This window comes from Gopherus evgoodei, chromosome 2, assembly GCF_007399415.2.
Source record: "Gopherus evgoodei ecotype Sinaloan lineage chromosome 2, rGopEvg1_v1.p, whole genome shotgun sequence".
In the NCBI taxonomy this organism is placed as follows: Eukaryota; Metazoa; Chordata; order Testudines; family Testudinidae; genus Gopherus; species Gopherus evgoodei.
In genome coordinates, this window is record NC_044323.1 from 219,043,480 (window position 1) to 219,063,596 (window position 20,117).

At 42.6% G+C, this 20,117-nt stretch overlaps 1 pseudogene; it reads right to left on the reverse strand.

Moving 5' to 3' along the window:
- Nucleotides 1-19,353, reverse strand: part of LOC115646750 — a 74,557-nt pseudogene extending 55,204 nt beyond the window's left edge.
- Between the last annotated feature and the right edge of the window lie 764 nt (nt 19,354-20,117).

A 20,117-nucleotide genomic window follows, 5' to 3' on the forward strand; every position in this document is an offset into this window, starting at 1 on the left:
TTGTTCCTAATATATTTTTTAAATATCTGTCTTATCTTCCTGAGCAATGCTGGCCATAGACGTCTTCTTATGTCCCTTGGCTTCCCTTATCAATTCTTTACAATTACTAACTTTGTATATTATTAACTTCCCCATATATATAAAAAATTTACAGCTGTATTCATTTCCCCTCTAAATCAGCTTGTTTTTGTTTTGTTTTGTTTTACCAGCACAGCCTACTCCATGGAGATGCTGCAAGATTTACTAATGAGGCATTAGAGAGATGATGCTAGTTGCCTAGTATTAGGATATTTCAGAAGCTTGACATAAAACATGGGTCTTCTGAATGTCTCAAAGTCTCATTTTATTCCTTAATACTTCCACAATTATGAACCTACATAAAAAGGTTTTTCTAAGATGAGCCTGAGCCCAAGATTTGTTGTGTGGACACATGAAATATTTTGGCCCAAATAACTACATTCATGAGGCCTTTTGAACAAGACCTTCCCATTACATAAACAAAAAAACGTGTCTAAGCAATCACAAAGAGCCTCTTACACAGGCAGCTGTCTTGGAATTTCAACAGAAGTGTTAGAAAATAACTCAGGAATAAAAAAAATAAAATAAAAAAACAATGGATAGATGGACATTATAAGGACCATAATAATTATAATCACAAAAAAGTCTCCATAGCTAAAAGGTTACCTAAAAATGCAGAATTAAGAGAAAATAATAAACCTATTCCGTAGCCCACAGCAATTCCACTGGATACTGCTGGACTGCCTCATTATGTCTTCTTGCACAATACATTCCCAAAGGAGCTAAAACAGAAAGAAGGGTGAGATACATACATCTCCAAAAGAATATTGACAAAGGACTCTAATGAGCAATTGAAATTACACTGGAAGAGACTAGTTGGGCTACACAGTCCATTCCATTCCTAACAGGATTCAAGTACATTTGAGTGCTTTGTTCAGTCTAGTTTTAAATCAATGAAGTGAAAATGAGGTTTTCACTGCTTTCTTGGGGAGACTATTATACAGCTTAAAAAAAGGTTCTTGTACAGTTGTTTCTCGTACTTTCTAATTATGCAGCTTAGAGCACCATATACATTTTCTCAGTTCTTTACAAATATTTGTTGTGGTTATCACCTTAACCTTTTATTGCCATTTGGCCAAAGTATTCATATTTAGGGCCAAATACTTCCCTTCTAACTCATTTGAGCAGCTCCATGGACTTCACACAAATATATTGTGTAAAACAACATGAGCAGGATTCAACCATTATTTCTTTTGGCCTTTCTTCACATCAAGAGATATTTTGTGTAATTGCCATTGTCTCTCTTATTGGAAATAGATTTATTATTCAAATTATCTCTGCCTTTAGATAATTCCTCTGTGAATTAGCCTACCTGACATTCCCTGTGGGAAATCAGAAGCAGGGTGGGATAAAGTAACTCTAAAACAGTAGAGATGGTAAAGAAGTAAGTAACATATCAACTATATCAGCAGCAGGTAGGTGAGAGTCTAAGCTACAAAATTTGGACGTGGATCCAGATATCAAATACTACAAAAATGTGAGAGCTTTTGGGTCTGAAATTTTGGTTTGGCTCATTAGAGAAGTATAGTGCAGCTGCAAAATTCTGGTCCTGATAATGATTCGGACTCCAGACACCAAAGTTTAGGGGTACTTGGACCTGGACATTGGGTTAGGATTATCATCTAACAGCAGTGGAAGAACAGAGTGAAGTGACTGAGGTCACAGAGCATGGGAAATGAGTCTTAATGAAGAGACTAGAGACCTCATACCATGATTCCCCCTCACCCCCAATCAGGAAACTAATCTCTTGTAGGCTCATGGCTAGAGAATGGCAATTCTATTTCATAGCTTTTGAAGTCTGGACATTTGTTTTCATTCCACCTTGGAACAAAACCAAAAACCTTTCAAATGCTTTTGCTAAATGGAATTGTGTCAAAATGTCCACTTTCAGATTTAAAAAGAAGTCAGGTTTTTTGAGTCTCTCCCTTCTAAAATGGAGAGAGAGAGAGAGAGAGAGAGTGTCCACCCCAGACCTCAGAAACCTCACTGAAATCTACGTGCCTCTATGAAATATTTTGTCTTAGATGAAACAGCATACTTCACAATAAAAAGGCATCAAAAAAGTGTTCTGATCAGCACTACTCGTGACATACCCCATTTGTTTTAAAGGTATTTTGGTTGCAGATAGCTTGTTATAGAGTCCCTACTTTGTGGGTTTCAGTTTGCTGTGGCCTAGATTTTGTGAGGATTCCTAATAATCTGGGATACAGCTGTGACAAAACCAATCCCTAAATATATGTCACCACCAATTTACTCCCCAACCCCTAACTTCTCTACACCTGAATGGTTTAGAGGGTGGAAAAGGTTGGGCCTGAGACGCTGAAACCAAATTGGCCCTGGAGGTTTAGAGTCCAGTTCAACACCAAAGCTTGCACTATACTTGAAGGTAAGGGGCAGTTAGGAAAAGAAAATACCACAAGAGCTGTGTTCTTAACCGTGTTTTTCCAAGTGCAACATGTTGAAAGCTGAAGTCCTGCTAAGCCCTCTCTTCTCTCCTCTAATGAAGTATTTTCTTGTTACCCAGGCCTAGATTTTATACCTGACTTTTTATGTGGAATGAAGGGCAGCAAAGAGGCACATGTCTCTTCATCCTCTACAACAACATTCCTGAAGTGTCCTCTTCCATTTCTGCCCCCACTGCTAGAAGCTTTGCTAGACTGGGTTCTCTTCTCTTTCTGGTCCTCCTTTATGCAGAGCCCACAGATGAAGTCATCTTCCCATCTAACCCTTTTGCAAATACCAGTCTCCAAGAGCCCTCCCACCCATACCCCACAAATCCATTCATTCAGTTTCCTTTTGCCTCCAGTTCAAAATTCTCACCTATAGGGCCCTACACAGCTCTGCCCTAGCCTATGTCTCAGCTCATTTCCTCCTATACCTTCTCTTATATTCTAAACTCTGCCCACTCCTCCTCTCTTTAACACTGCCTTTCCCACCTTCTGCCACTCTGCTACTCTGCCTTCTCAGACACACCTCTACCTGGACCATCCTCCTCCTGCTTCCATACTGAGACACTCCTCGTCCCCAAATCAATCCTCAGAACTTGTTTCTCTTGCTCTCTGTCAAGAATCTCTGCTCTGGCACCATCTGCTCCTTCTCCTATGCTTGAGAATTTTAGAACTAAATAAAAACCAATCAAAGAACAAAACAGAAGCAAATAGGTGATTTGTATCCTTTGTAAGAATGCTCTGCCAAGCAAAGCATTCACTATCCCTTGTTTTCTTTTGTTATTTCTTATTATCCATCCAACTTGGACTAAGTGCCACAGGACAGGGATTGGATCACAATTATGAATTAACAGTTTTAATTGCAATAGTCCCCAAAGAATTCAATGCACAGTAATGGCATATAAACACTGTAATTATACATTCAAGAGAATTGCACTACCTGTGAAATCTCCACAACCTGTTTTCCTAGGCAATGACAGCCAGAAAGCAAACATTCCAAGAGAATCCTTTCTTGAAACAGATTATAATCCAAAGAATTGAAACATAAATTGGGATGAGACAGCCACATTGCCTGTAAACTAGTATCTATTGTCCTCAGCCAAAAGAATAATTCAGGTCTTTTTAAAGACCACCACCTCATCTCAATAACCATTTTTACTGTGACTGCAGCAGCTTTCTTCCCTAGAGTTGTAAGAAATATTCTCAATTCTCAAAACTTCTCTAGTACCTTCTACTGCTGGCTTACCAAGTATGAAACCAAAGGTATATCTAGACTAGAGTTTTTACAAGTCAGCTTGCATTAATGAATACTTCTGCAAATGCTATCTTGGCTTTGCCTACACTAAAAGATGTAAAGGTCTGATATTAGCTAGCTGTAACTAACATGCTTTAAACACCTTCTAAATCTCTAGTCAAGATAAGGCAAGCTGTACTTTTGCACATGCTACTCAACTAGTCTAGCATATGCTAAAAGTACAACTTGCCATGTCTTGAGTAGAGATTTAGAAGGTGTTTAAAACCTTTTAAACAAAGTCTCAGATGGTACATTCTTATCATTAGCTAGTTACAATTATTGTAAGGGTTCTTGTTTGGTTAAGAAACACCCAAACTCATTCCTAAGTGTAAATTAGACTTTTATGGGTTCCCCACCACCACCAATTTTGGTCTAAAACTAAAGTTGAGATCGTGACATCTGGCTTGAAAACCTCCCACAATTCCCTCATGCTGGTTTTCAGATTTTTTTTCCCCCCCATATCAGAGAAGGTATAATTTGGATATGACAGTGAAATTGGGAATTGAACTAACTCAGAATGAATCAGTTTATTTAAGTTATTTTTTGTTTTCCTCAAAGGTGAATAAAAGTAAAGTGCATTGGGGAGTCTGTTAGTTATGTACATATGTGCCGTATGACACTTAATTCATCTTTGTTTCATAACTAAGTGAACTGATGTATTTTCAAACATTTAGATATGCTACTTAGAGAAATACCATATGCAGTATATAAAAATATATGAAAGTAACTAGACATAAGTGCTCCTTTTCATGTAGTTCCATCCAACAGAATATCAGGTCTATTGCATGTAGACAAGGAAACAACAATCTTCTTTTATGCAACTCTAATGTGGGGGCTGGGAATGTTCGGTATTCCCCACTCCTCACAGCATAATTGTCTAAACTAGAATAAAAGGTTTATTTATAAAATGTATTAGCTAACACATTACAAAACTCTAGTCTAGACAGGGCAAGTTGTATTTCAGCAAGTGTGAGCTGTAGAGATAAATGCTACACTCTCCCAAATCAGGATTAGCCTAAGTGTGTGGTGAGTCAGTTAATGTCTGACCTCACTTTGGCTTCTTTTCTTAATCTAGACAACAAAGAGCAAAAAGATACTATCTATCAGAATTATTTTTAGGTTTGGTTTAAGAAATCCAAACAAGAATAAAAATAGTAAGAGTGAGTCTCCATGAAGAACACACATCTTCTCCAACACACGGAGCTCGGAGACCAAAACGGCTACTGAATTTTGCAGAGGAAGAGTACTAAGAAACTAGGATTACACAGAAAACAAGGCATCACAATTACATAGCTACATACACCAAATGTGAGGTGAAGGGCAAGGATTATGGATGTTTATGAAGGGTCAGGGGAAGAAGGCAGATGCTGGGACCAGAATGAGCAGCCAGATGACTATGACTTCCAGAGCAGCACTGGAGAGTCCAGGTGCACCAGGAAGTAGCAGAAAGACTTCTAGGTGAGAGCGAACAACATACTGCCTTGGAGCTTATTTATTTGTAAACAAACAGTAGTAGAGATATTGAGTTATCAATGCAAAAGGAGATGGTTTTCACAGAAAAATAGTACAACTTGGCAGGCCAAAAAAGAACTTAAAAAGCAACTAGCAAAAAAAAAAAAGAGGACACAAACTAAGAGCAAAAAAAAGTAAGTACTTCAGAAGTAGGAAGCCCACCAAACAATCGTCCTGGCCATTGGCTGATCAAGGTGCTAAAGGAGCACTCAAGGAAGACTGGGTCATTACAGAGAAGCTAGATGAATTCTTTGCATTGATCTTCACTGCAGAGGATGTCAAGGATCTCGACACCCGACTCATTCTTTTTAGGTGACAAATCTGAGGAACTGTACCAGACTGAGGTGTCACTAAAGAAGGTTCTGGAACAAATTGATAAATTAAACAGTCATAACTCTCCAGGACCAGATGGTATTCACCCAAGAGTTCTAAAGGAACTCAGATATGACATTGTAGAACTATTAACCATGGTATGTAACCCATCGCTTAAAATCAGCCTCTGTGCCAGATGACTAGAGGATAGCTAATGTAACGTCAACTTTTTTTCTTTAAAGGGTCCAGAGATGATCCTGGCAATTAGAGGCTAATAAGCCTGACTTCAGAGCAGGCAAATTGATTGAAATTATAGTAAAGAACAGAATAACCAGTCACATAGATTAACGTGATCATCAGTGCCCGCCATCAAAATAAGTCAGTGGGCACTCGTCAAGGATAAGTGACAGAGTAAAGTTGACTATAGCTGTATCGCAGGTCATTACAACAACCCCATTTAAAGAGATTGGCCATACAGTTGCCTGGTCCTGTTCAAAACCAGTTCAGAGATGATCACAGATCAAAACTTGGTGAACAGATGGTTGGGTCCCTTAACAGGAGAGTGATTAACAGCTATCATCACTAACCACTTGTTGTGCTGAACAGGTTCCACTGTCATATCCTGTGGTGGTCTAAATGACCATAAGAGGTATCTAGAAGACAGGCGAGCTGGCAGGTGGTTGAAGAGATCTGCGTACAAAGGCAAGTCGCTGTTCTCACGGATCTTAGACAGCAGCAAGACAGAGGCTCTCTCACAGCAAACATGAGGCAGTGCTATGTTACTACGTATCAACAGCCATGGCAACAGAGTTGCACATGATGTCCCAATAACAAAAAAAAAAAATAAAGGTTCTGATTCCACTATACAAAAAGCAAAGAGAAACAGAGCATAAGGTAATTCATGGAGAGGGGTATTCAGGTGGATCTTCTGGCATTAAGTCATGTTGTTAAGTTAGGCCCAACCACCATCATAAAAACATTAGTGTTCAAATCTTGTTACTTCAGGCCATGTACATGTGAATAGACAGACTCCTCATTACCTCTAGAACTTAGATATTACATTTTTCTTATGTCCACTAGGTGACATGACATTCATTAACAGCCTATTGTTTGAAGCACTAGTCCCTTTCTTTGAAAATTTTAGCACCAAACCTTTAAACACAGGGAAAAGACATAAATAAAAACCATCCCAAACCTTTGCCCATCCATTGAAACTAATTTTCTTTTTTAAATTTTTGTTAGGGCAAAAAAAGAAAAGACTCCCTCACTTTCTGTGAAATGTCACATTTCACATATCTAATGGCCTTAGGCACATACAGACAGGCACAGTTCAACAAGATGGGGTCATAACTCACACAATGTTCTCTTCTTTCTTCATTGGCTGCAAGGACACCTCTCACTAATGTACAGAGAGGTTTTGCAAAAACAAACAATGGGACACATGGGCTCTGACATTTCTTTAGCATCTCCTCCATGATGATAATTCTCTCTAGCCCTTACATAGACCTCTCCAGGTAAAAAAAACCTGCAGAAGGGAAAAGCATACTTGAACTTTGGTGCTTTCTTCTGCCCAAATAACCATCACATCATGCCCTGGAGATCATGAGACAGGCTGGAATATGGTCTGGAACACTTGTACCATGAGCAACAAAGCACTCATCTACAATTCGCTGGAGACCAGTCTTTCACACAACCAGTGCCCTTTTATTTCCCGGTATTTTCCTACCACCACATATATACAGCTATATACAATTCAATACCAGTCAGGTAGCCCATTAGGGAACAGCTTGCTCTTACAGCAGCTGGGGGCAACAGGCCCTCACTCCTCACTTTCCTGTTTCCCCTCCTTTCTACTAGCTTTAAAGGCCTTCCTCTCAGCAGGCTCACAAGTGATTGCTCTCAGGCTCCTTTAATGAGCCACACCCTGCCAGCTCCAGCCAGTTCCCTTGATGGGAGCTATGCTAGCAGGTTCCGAGCTAACAGGGGCTGGTTCAGTGCCTCTTAAGCCAGCACCCTGTTACAAATACACAGTGATCTGAGATCTCCAGAGAACACTTTGCCATCCCAAAAGAACAAAGTTTAGCACGATCTCTGCCCCAGTCCTGGCATCATGACTGTCTGGTTCAGTTGCTGTGCTGCTGTTTTTCTCCAAAGACAGGTGCACTCATGTGAACATGGTGTAAGGAATTGTGTGTGTTTTTGCGCCACACCAGAAGTGAGGAATAGCTGTTCTGTATAGCATTTTTTTTTCAGTTCTTCTGACCAGCCAGTCATACTCTCCATTCAACGCAGAGCTCCAGTTGCATAATGCCACCATTCCCTCCATGTTGGTAACTACACAGTAGCGGCAGCTTGTTATACCACCTAACCCTGTGTACTCTGAAGGTACCACTCTTTGCTCCATTTCTTGAGATTTTAGTGCCTCTGTTCCCCCCATGTTGCATAATGGAAGGGAGCACAGGGCCCAACTGTGACAATCTTTGGTTGTAATAAATGTTTATGTAATAGCCACAGCTATATACAAATCTCACACACGGTTTAGGAGCTAGGATTAGAACCTAGGTCCTTCAGCTCCAAAAGGCATGCCTCTACCACTTGAGCTACAAGATCTCTGAAAGAAGCATTATGGCAAATTGTATTAACAAGGAAGTGTCTTGCCAACTGGGAATGTGGTTGTGGACATCCTAAGGACAGGATAAACAAATTGCTGGGTAGAAAAGCTTTTTGATGGGAAGCTCAGTGCAAGTCATACTTTTTGGGTGGGAAAAAAATGTGAATCAAAAGATGCCAATATTGCTTGAACACCAGTCCTGTTTGGTAGGAATACAGCTCAGAAAGCCCCACCAACATGAGTTATGCAGCATACAGGGAAGCAGATAGGACAAAAATCTCATGGAAACTGAATGAGGAATGCACAGCCAGAGCAGCAAAGAGATGAAAAATCAAAGAGCATAAACTGTTGACTTTGCCGTTTAAGCACACAGCTCTGCCAACACCTTATGGCTTATATAGCCCAATGGGTAGTTCACCAAGAAAAGGAAAGTCTGGTGAGCAAAGCCAGTGAATTTATAATAAAGGGAAAACTGGTATAAAAAGGCAGTAGAAGAATTAATGCAAACCATAAAAACTGAGTTCTTTGTGGTTTATTTGTATGCATTTGAACATTATGGCTACTCTAAAAATCAAATCTTAGAATACTATATCATTAAGTTGTTATCTCTAAGGACTTCAGAGAGCAATTTCTGCATCTCAAGTGATATCTTTGTGACAGTTCCTAATCTCCACAAGATACTGGTAAAGTGGCTTTAAGCCTGTTTGTCATCAGTGGCAACTGTCAGTACTCTACATACATCATTTATTGATTCTAAACAGGGGGCTATAAGTAGACCCTAAAGCAGGAAGCTTGTCTGCAAACCTACAATAACCCAAATATTATACAAATATATTTTCAGCAATACACGAATAAGAATTACTAACCTAGTTTTCTGCACATTGGCCCAAAAATTTACTTTATGTTGCCCAAATCTTCATTGTAATAAATCAAATATTTCACCATCAAACCATAAAGTGGATGAAATTGCATCTATGTAGCCACACCAAACAGCCCATTAAATATTATGCTTCCTCAATTACATATACACAAGTGCATAATCCAGCCCTTTGTGGATGCAATTTAAGTGACTGGTTTTGAAAAAAAAAAAGAAGTCATCCTGTAATATCATCAACAATTGATTCAGTGAAATCCTGGGCCCCCTTTGAAGTCAATGGCCATTTTGACATTGACTTCAATGGAGACAGGATTTCATCCTTTGAGTTTTTTCCCCCTCAAGGTTCCCCAAGGCCTCCATTTCGCTAGACATTTCCTGCTTCCCCCTCCATTTCTTCCTTATGTCTTGATTGATTACAGAACCGAAAAGAGAAAGGAAAAGATCAAAACTAATAAGTTTACTTTTCCTCAAGCCTTTCCAAATGTTCTCTCATGCTTAAGGCCCAGTCCAACCCCTGTTGAAGTCAGCAGGAAGATGACTTCAATAGAAACTAACCATATCCAGATTCTGTTGTCTTGAGTTCTGTTTTAATAGAATGCACTTTTTCAACAGGATGTATCTAAAAGAGATTCATTCATTTCTATATTAAAAGTATTTTATTGACTTTGAATAGGGCTTCCTCTCTCCAGTATAAATATGAGCCACTAGGTAAGATTTCAGAAGGTAATTATATCGGTTGAGACCTTGGCTGCCATGACCCATGCAATCCAGGCTCAATTAAAAGGTCTTAAGGACAAAATTCACTCCTCAAGAGGCTCCACACTATAACCCCACTTGAGGCCTGTTTTAAGAACTTAAGAGGGGCATAGTGTTGGCTCTGCACAGGACTGAATTTCGAGGGCACAGCAGTGAAGGGTTAGAGCCTAGTACTCATACATGTAAAGGGTGTGGTTGAGCATTGTTAACACAAGCCTGGAAGACAAAAACCTCCCAAATTCTAATCCAAGTACTGACTTCTGGATCATCCTTTGGCAAACCACTGAAGACCTAATAAGATACTGTAGTAGGGAGTCTGGAGGAAAGCCACTGTGTATTGCTCTAAATCTGTGGAGGAAAAATAAGCAATACTTCATATTCAATAAACAAAATAAAATGAAGCCCCAATCTCTCTCTCTCTCACACACACAAACAATGCTCTTGTAACTCAGTAGCAGAAAAGTTAAGGTCATCCACAGAAAAGCTGAGCTGCTCATGGGTTGACCGAGCTTGCATGGGGCCTTATTTTCCAGGAGTACTAAAGACCTACAATTTCCCAATATTGCTGGTCTCAAACTTCAAAAATCACGAGTCAACCCTCATCCCACCCAAGTCATGCGGTTAGCCCAACAACAGTGTTACCAACTCTCTCAAGCTTAATTAATTTGATTTTAATGCAGGTGTTTTTGGTCTCTGATGCAGGAGCTCTTGCTTGAGGATACATTTGAGACTAAGGCTCCATTGTGTTCAGCACTGTATAAAAGGTTCCCGGACTCTTTCCAAAAAGCTTGCACATTCTAGTGCAAAGTATGGTAGTGAGCTTGTGATGTGGGTGGTGGAACCAGGACCCAAACTCCTCTAATATGGCAATCACTAAACATCCATTAAACAGGAACAACTTTTAATTCCTGATAGGCTGGGCAGGATTCAAATTGGTGACCTACAGGTGACAGCCTCCATTGCTCATTAGCAGGGTTTGGAGGCATCAAGTTTCCCTACGTGCCAGAGTTACTCCTTAGAGAATGAGATTGCTTTCTTGAAATACAGGTTTATTAAAACAAGCTCTGACCTTTCCGGAGTTGACACAGGGTCTTGCAGCCTCTGGGCTCAGCAAAATCTCCCGCTGTTCTCCCAGTTTCAGACATAATCCACAGAAAATGCCACATCCTGTCTAACATTGCCAATCCCAGACGTTCATAAATGAAAACTCAGGCCTTGAGGGGGGGAATTATATTATATAATATAAAAATTTATTTTATATAAATATATATATAGTGTAGCAGAATGGGTCTCTGCTCTGGCCCGGAAGGGATTAAAAACAGCCCTGAGAAGGGTCTGTGGCTGGGAAAGCAGCCTTTAGGCTGGGCTGATTAGGGGAAGTGGCTGCAGCTGGGGGCCATGCCCCAAACTGAGTGACAGGGCCTAATAAGAAGGCCAGGGAAGCCAAGAGGGAGACAGTCTTCTTCTATCTGTAGAGGGAGAAGGGCCTGGCTGCTGGGAACTAGACAAGGTACGCTGGGGAGCCTCTGTCTGGAAAGCCCCAGGCTGTGGCCTAGAATTAGGCCAGGAGGTACTAGGGTTGTTGGGTGCAACCCAGGGCTAGGCCAAGGCAGCAGGTCCAAACCCCTTTGCTGATGATGAGTGGCTAATACTGCAGTCTGCCCCAGGGTGTGGGGCTAGACAATGACTGGCAGTAGCCTACACTGAGGCAAAGTGGGGATAGAGGGTGGGGGTTTCCCAGGGAGGGGAAACCCCTAAGGAAAAGGGGTGGCTGCCAGGGGGCAGAACCCCCACGTAAAAGGGGCACTGGGGTCCAGGGAGGGACACGGGGCCTGTAGCAGGAAACAAGGTGGATCACTGGCCTGCAGAGGGTGCTCCAGGCTGGAACCTGAGCTAATTTCCCCGAAGCAACCAACAGGAGGCGCCACAGGGGTGAGTGCTGCCCGTTTACAATAGGGTTCTTGTTATTGGTCTTCTAGATGTAGAGCCTTTGGGGTACACTCAGGTCATGTTTTCTGGCTTTTCTCCATGTCTTGAGGGCTAGCAACTTACTTTACATGAGACTCCAATTTCACTTTTTTTTTTTAATCACCTGACTCCAGCAGCTGAGTCTTTCTTAAAAACCAAATATTGTGACTTTTTTTTGAAGTGTCACAAGAGTTGGCACCACTGCTATTCTTGATAACTACAAACACTGAAAATACAACAGCAAAACAATTAGTACTACAGCATCCGCGTTCATTTCTAAATACAATGTTGCTATATAAAGTCATTCCAGCTATTATTCCTGAGATCTTGAACTAAATTTTATACATATACCCATTTCCCTGTCTGCCCCCTCCCAACGCTCATCAGCAGGGTTTAAAACCACAACCTTCAAACAAACAGCAAAGATCATTTCTACTACTTTTGTGGTAGAGCTAAGTGGGGGAGAAAAAGCAAGCTGCTATGCTCTATGTGGAATAGACCATGGAGATAGATAACATACATCAGTGGATTATAAAAAGAGGTTGAGAGAGACAGCAGTAGAATGAGGAGCATCAGGATTCTTGATTTCTGTTCTTGGAGCTGGAAGAAGATTGTGGCTTTTCTAGTGATTACACACAGCAGAGTCAAATGTAACAGTGCCCCTCGTTGGGTCATCAGCAGAGATTGTATGTGGGACCTCTCTGCTGGAGCTAACTAACCAGATTTTCTAGCACAGAAGTAGCAGAATCATGAATCTGTCTCTATGCTCTAGCTATATGGCATTAGTACACAGGTTAAATCGGCCTGTGATTTGGCCTGTTCCTTCCAAATGGCTGTGAGACAAAGTGGCTGAGACTTGGCACTGCTCTATTAGACAGCAGGGCTATTCCCAGCTCCATGGGAAGTGACCTGAGAGCTTGCACAAGTTTTTCTATTTGTAATTATAGTTACTCTGCAAGGTACCTGAATGGCTCATAATAAGGATTATAAAAGGCACAGAACTATTAACCGCAGTCAATGGAAAAACTGGAACTAGCCCTCAGTCTCTGGGTTGGCAGTTTAAACTATAAGGTCCTCCTCTTCCAACTCCAAGGCAAACAAATGGCCATACCAAAATAGTCCTTTGCCCTTCTAGGGTTCAATAACCCTACCCCCTTTCTAGGTAAAATAGCTTTGCCCTGCTGACACAGTACCTTAACCTCCCAGGACTCAACAAATAGAGTCCTTCCCTAGGGCCAAACTTAGTCCCTCTCTGTTGTCATTGCAGGGCAGAAGCGGGGGTGGGGGAGATGAACTTTTTCCTGTTCTCCCCAAAAAGTTGCAGCCTCGGGGCCCCTAAATAAGGAGCAGCACCAATACTAGACCTCCAGGCCACTGCAGAGCCATATTGCCTCAGACATTTCTCTCCTTGTTTCATTTCTTATAGGGCCCTTCTATAGCCCACCTCCTCACAAACTTTTTCACATCCTTCTTTGGATAGTGCTCCTCCGGCTCTAATTTTGGAGAGCCCCACATCAGATCTGCTCTCTTCAGTGCAGCAGGAGGTCTCCCAGATCTCATTCCATACCAAGAAGAGGCTGCCCCTTAACACTGCTCTACAGACAAAATGCTTCTGAGTTAAATGTAGTCCAACTTTACTAATTCTGGGTCACTGAGAACGAAAATGATGCTCAAAATTGTTGATTGGCTCTAGTTTTCAAGATATGCTATTGGGTCAGTATATACAACCCTTGACTTGGGAATGGCGGAGGATAAGTGAGTTATAAAGGGAAGAGATCTCAATTTAAATCAGAAATGACTAAAATACATCTTTGACTGGATCTATGAATAAATCTATGACTGGGTTGGACAGTACTTGCTTTTTAGGCAAAACAATGAATGATGCAATCTGAAGCTGGTATTGCGTCATACATGATATGAATTGCATCATGTTATTCCTAGAAGTCATGGATGATGCAATCATAATGAAGCTTACATCACTCTGCTGAACAAATTGCCCTAGATCAGCTCTAGAAATCATACAGTGTCGTGCTCTCTTCTTTGTCAGTGTTTGATTTTGCAAAGGGACACATTTCTGTTTAGCCAAAGTGAGCAGAGATGCCTCGTACTTGTGTGAACAGTGCAGATAACTTCTGCTATGTTTGTGGTGAAGTGACTTTTGCATCACAAAAGTGCAGTATAACCACTATGATTAAGAAAGCCTATCACCTTTATTTTGGCTGCAAAACTGGAGATCAGGACAAGAGGTGGGCCCCACACATATGCTGCAACACTTGTGCAACAAATCTTTGCCAGTGGTTGAACAGGAAAAGGAAATCTATGCCTTTTGCAGTGCCAATGATTTGGAGAGAGCCAACAGATCATACTAGCAATTGTTACTTCTGCATGGTGCCTCCAGTTGGGAAAGGTGTGTCAAAGAAGAAAAAGTGGACTGTGCATTATCCAAACATTCCATCAGCTATACGCCCAGTACCCCACGGAGAAGGACTGCCGGTTCCTGATGCACCAGAATCACTCTCACTTGAGTCAGACGAGGAAGAGGATAAAACTTCTGGTCCTGAACCATCAATGTCGCAGGACCCACATTTTCTCCCATCCTCCTCCTCTGAACCACACCTCATAACACAAGGTGAACTGAATGACCTTGTCAGGGATTTGGAACTACCCAAGAGTAAGGCAGAGCTGTTGGGCTCCAGACTACAGCAGTGGAATCTCCTGGCAGGCTATCAGGGCAAATGGAGCCCATCAATGCTTGCAGACTATTGCTGGACAGTGACAAGAGATGCTCCATTTAATGAATACAAAAGACAAGACAAGAAGCACTGAGTAGACACTGAATAGGACTAAACTATGTATATAATAATTTTTTTGCCTTTTGTTTCATAATAAATTTTATTTATATAACCCTTTTGCTGATTTTTAAAGTGTTACCTAAACAGGACAGGTGAAATATTATCATGTAAAGCAACCATAAACACATGAAAAGACCTAGGTTTACAATTTATCATTAAAACTATCTACACAATATACATAGACATAAAATGTAAAAACTTAAATATCTTAGAAACAGTAGCCAATCAATTGTTTTAATTGTCATATTTGAATTCAGCACATCAAAATACATAATAAATATCACATTTTATCTCTGAAGCAGACGACTTCTCAAAAATTGTAGACCAGTGTAACAATCATGTGCCAGCAATGCCCCTCTGCCATGTACATTGGCCAAACCAGACAGTCTCAACACAAAAGTATAAACAGACGCAAATCTGACAACACTCAGAAACCAGCAGGAGAACACTTCAACCTCTCTGGCCACTCAATAACAGACCTGAAGGTGGCAATTTTGCAACAGAAAGACTTCAAAAACAGACTCCAGTGAGAAACTGCTGAGCTTGAACTGATTTGCAAATTAGATACCATTAACTCTGGCTTGAATAGAGACTGGGAATGGCTGAGTCATTACACTACTTGAATCTATTTCATTATAACTATCCTTACTCCTCTTGTCAGCTGTCCATAACTCACCATCTTGATCATCACTATAAAAAAGTTTTTTTCCTGCTGATAACAGGTCATCTTAATTAATTAGCCTCTTAGAGCTGGTATGGCATCTTCTCTGTATGTGTGTATAATATATATATATTACACACACACACGCTCTTCTTATGTTCCATTCCATGCATCTGATGAAGTGGGCTGTAGCCCACGAAAGCTTATGCTCAACTAAATTTGTTAGTCTCTAAGGTGCCACAAGTACTCCTGTTCCTTATAACCTAGCTCCTTTCCCATCATGCATTGCCTGTAATTCCCAAGCCTATGGGGAAACACTACTTACAGAGTTCACTTGTTCTATCTGGAATCCAAACCAGGCCATGCTTGCCCTGTATGATGTATATAATAAGGGGCTAGTTTGTGCCTATTACAGCATGTAATTGCGAGTAAGTCAATATGCTTTGACAGGCAACTACTCTGAACCCTTTGTTACAGTGCTGGAAATTGTACGCCTTGCTGCACTGCAAATAGCAACTTATAATTGCAGAAAACATAGGTGACTCAAGAGGTCCACCTGTTGCTCTACTATATGTAAAAACTGGTTGAATTTACTACCAGCATCTCCCTGGATATCATAACTTCTAGAGCATTTTAGAGTACAAGCTGCATTGCAATCAAACTAGCTGAAAGCGGCAGAACAGAAGTGTCAGGGTTGTGTTGTTTCTGAGCACACTGTAATGTGGACATATGGGCATAGCTTTACTTATCCACTGCTTAGACACTCTTTATGAGCCATTTCTCATGGAGATTACATCCTCCCATAGGAAAGTAAGTGTACCCATGGGTGGCTGGTATCATAGGCTGGGGTAGGCTATGCCTCCCCAAACAGCCTGGTGTGCCCCTGCCCCCCAGGGTCCCCTCCTGCAGTTCCCAACATTCTGCCCTGACACAGGGTGGCTGGCTCTAGCTGGCCAGCCATGGGGTCTGGGGGCGGCTGGCACTGGGGCTGTGCTGCCTGCCCGGCATAGGTGCTAGAACTAGAGGTATGGAGGGTGCTGCTGCACCCCCTGGCTTGAAGTGGTTTCCATTATATACAGGATTTGCAATTTGGTTCAATGGCTCTCAGCACCCACACTATTAAAATTGTTCCAACACAGCCTGCCACCTGGAACTGGCCGCCTGGTGCTCCAGGGCTGGGGGAACTCTGTGGGAAAGGGGGGAGAGTCGGAGATGGAGGGATGGGACCTCAGGCACAAGGGAAGGGGCCGGGTCACCAGCCACCTATGCATGTGCCCATGATGTCACAGGTAATTCTGCTTGGTGGGTTGTGGATGAATTATACCAACTAGCTGCAGCTGGGGGGCTGCCATGCTCAGTTAGAACTTAAAGGAACTTTTCGAGGGTGAGGCAAGCGCTATACAGAAATGTACAGTGCCACAGAATGGAGAAGAACGGAGTTGGAGACAGAATGCACCTATTCTCTGCCCGTGTCTGTCTCCTTTCGGTAGATGATATTGCAGAGATCACTTCAGTGCAGGGGCAACAATGATGTCTCTGCAACCTCATTAGTACACATGGAATAGCTCTTACTGCATGAAGGCCAGATCTTCCAACACTGGAAGTGCTGCACAATACCCTTATTTACAGGATACTTGGGCATGTTGTCAGGGTGGCAAAGTATCAAATTGGGCTGTAAAGGTAGACAAATAAACAATTTCACTTCACAGTATTTGTGCCCTTTCAACTCCTTTCCTCAAGAACAGTTATCTGAGCAAAGTTTTGTTTGTATGACTGTTCACAAAAGAGCAAGTTTGGGGCTTGCAGCTGAGATTTATGTAATCACTAAATTAAACTTGTTTCTTATCTAAGTCACAGTTAAGTCACAACAGAAGCAGTTTATAAAGGTTTGGTCATTCAGTGAGGGAACAAACACACAAACTTCCTCAATCAATCCACAAATCAAATCTCAAAATTTGTTATCAAATAATCCAAGGAAGAATCCAAGCAAACAATTTCTTAGTTTATCAGAGCCTGAAATGTGCTTGTGAAGAGGTACAAATTATTGCAAAGAGAACAAATCAGTACAAACCCCAAACATTCAAAAATCATGACGTTCATCCCTCCTTAAACAAAAACAAATGCTTGACTTAAAAGTCATCAGATTCTAAAATAATCAATTCTGGGTTCTTGCTTTGCCTTATTTTTTGTTTTGTTTGTTTTTTGAGACAGTTGCAGTCATGTTTTCAAGCCTTTCACCAGAATGACAAGAGCCAGAATTTATGGTTATTTTTTAAATGAGAATTGAGAGTCTCATAATAATTTGAATCCAAGAGCTAGAACATGAAGTAAAATACCAAATATTGGGAGACTCAGGAGAGCAGGCAATGCTGAGCACGTTCACGTGCAATCCACAAAAACATTGAACTGTTTGCAACAGAGTTTATTAATAGAGAAAACAATTTTTTTTTAATCTGGCTCTGTCATCTGCTTTAGTTTCCCAGTTTGTAAAATGGAGATAATATTTAGTCTCAGGGTTATCCTGAGAATTAAAGTGCTTCGAAGATTATAAAGTGCTCTGATTTTACTATTGTAAAATGTGTCAGTAAGGGTACAGGGATGATACTTTACTCCATGTTTAGTCAGTAAAAACTGATGGCAATGTCTGAACAGGAAAACCACAATTACAGCCCAGGAGGTTGCAATTTTTTGCAATGCTACATATGTATTATTCACGGAGTGATATAGGTATTCATTTTTCAAAGGAGGACCCTACAAACACTTAACTTTACTGCTGAAAGTAGTTCACACATGCAAGTTTACAAAATTGAGCCCCAAGCTGAGAATGACAAAAAAGATTGGAGAATGTGCGTGGTAATATAAAAAAAAAAAAGACCCAAATAAACATACATCTCCCCCTGCAAATGTAGATCAGAAATGCTGAAGGAAGTAATACAGATAACGTGTTAAAAGAAAATTAATTCTGTATCTCTTGAGACCTTCCTGGTCTCTCATGCTAGGTCTCTGTCCCCAAGTGGGCCGGGGCGTGCGGGGGCGGGAATCGAAAACTCTCTATTAGGACGAGCCAGACTAGATGTGATTCAGGCAAGGAGGTGCTGTCCTTTGTTTCCGTAGTGTAAACAAACGGCGTTAGAGGGAAGCTCTCTCAAAACCTCACACGCTTCAAACTAAGAGCAATCGCCAAGTTGGAGGTTAGCAATACAGTATGGGATCAAGCAAGAAAGAGCGCTCCGGGACTCAGCCCCGTGGTCCTTGGAGAAGTGCAAGAGAGACCAGGCACAACGCTCCTGATCTAGCCAGTTGCCTTTGAGTGCCTTGCAGCCTGCGGGGTGCCTTTTAGTCTGCGGATCCCCTTAACCCATCCACTCCACAGAGCCTCTCTCCTGTCCCGCAAGTAGAGTCACAATCACCGCAATCCGCCGCTCCAGTCTCCCCGAGAAGAAGCGTGTCTGGATCAGCAGAACTGGTGCTTACACACTCCCCTGCCCGGCTGGGAGGAACGGGACCCCCTTCGCCCCGGCCCCGCCACCAGGATCCCAGGACCTGCGGTAAATCTGCCAGCACAGCCGCTTGCCTATTAGCTGCCCCCTCCCGTCGGTCCCCAGCTCCTAGCCCGGCCAATGCGGGACTCCCGCTCCTGTTGCTGCACCTGTTCGGCGGCTATTAGCGGGGGTCCCGCTGCCCGGCCCCAGCCGCCCGCCTGGCGCTCTCCAGCCGCCGGGGACCTACCTTGGCCGGAGCCCGGGGGACGTTGGCTAGAGGCGCCACATCCTCTCTGCGGGCTCACGCGGAGGGGCCAGTCCCAGCCCTTGCCCAGCGCCGGGGCTAAGGCAGCGGCCGCCGTGCAGGGACACCGCCGGCAGCGGCGCACAGAGCAGGCAGTGAAGGACTTTCCGCTTCTTCTTCTCCCTCCTCCGCTTCCCCGGCTCCTGCTGGAGCGAGGGCAACTGCCATGGCACTGGCAACCCCAGTCCGTTCCGCCCCGTCTCGGGGACTCCTCTTATAGCAGAGAGCGCGACGTGTGCAGGCTGGGGGGAGTTTTCCGCTCTGCCCCCCTGCCTTCCCCGGGCTGACACTCAGAAGCCACCGCGGCTTGCAAGGCGGCAGCGGACGGTGCCTGCGCCCTGCTTGGCTTTTCAGGCTTCGCTCTGCGGGAGGCGAACGCTGCGTTCACCTGGAGGCCGACGGATCCTGCGGCTTGTCCGGCTCCAGCCTCCGAAGTGCGACCGACAAAATACAGGCTCGAGAGCGGCTTCTGCTGAGCCCGAAAAGATCCAGATCCTGGATTCAAGAGCCTGGGCGAGCGCTTGTACCCAGATCCTGCACCTGGAGCCTGCCCATTGGAGACTCCCAAACCCAAATCGTGCCATTTAAGTAGGAAACGAGGGTAGCCGCTTCTTGCGCTGAAAAATATCTAGACCTTTCTGCATCCTGTTGCCACAATAGCACTGGAAACACACATACACAAAACTCAGATCCTGCCAAATATTAACCCTAATCCCACAACTTGTATTGTATTTAGAATGAGGGACGAATGCAGCTGCTCCTACTACCAAAAAAGAAAAACAAACAAACAAAAAAAACACCCCCACCAAACTCTATTTGGAAACTGGCACAAAAGTTTCACAATTCCACATCCATCAACCCAGCCTCTGGCTCCTACTGGATTCAGCTCCAGTGGTCTGTTCGTGTTTTGTTTTGCTGTAAACCCAAAGACCCTACCAACTAAACAGAGAAGGGCAGCTGCTG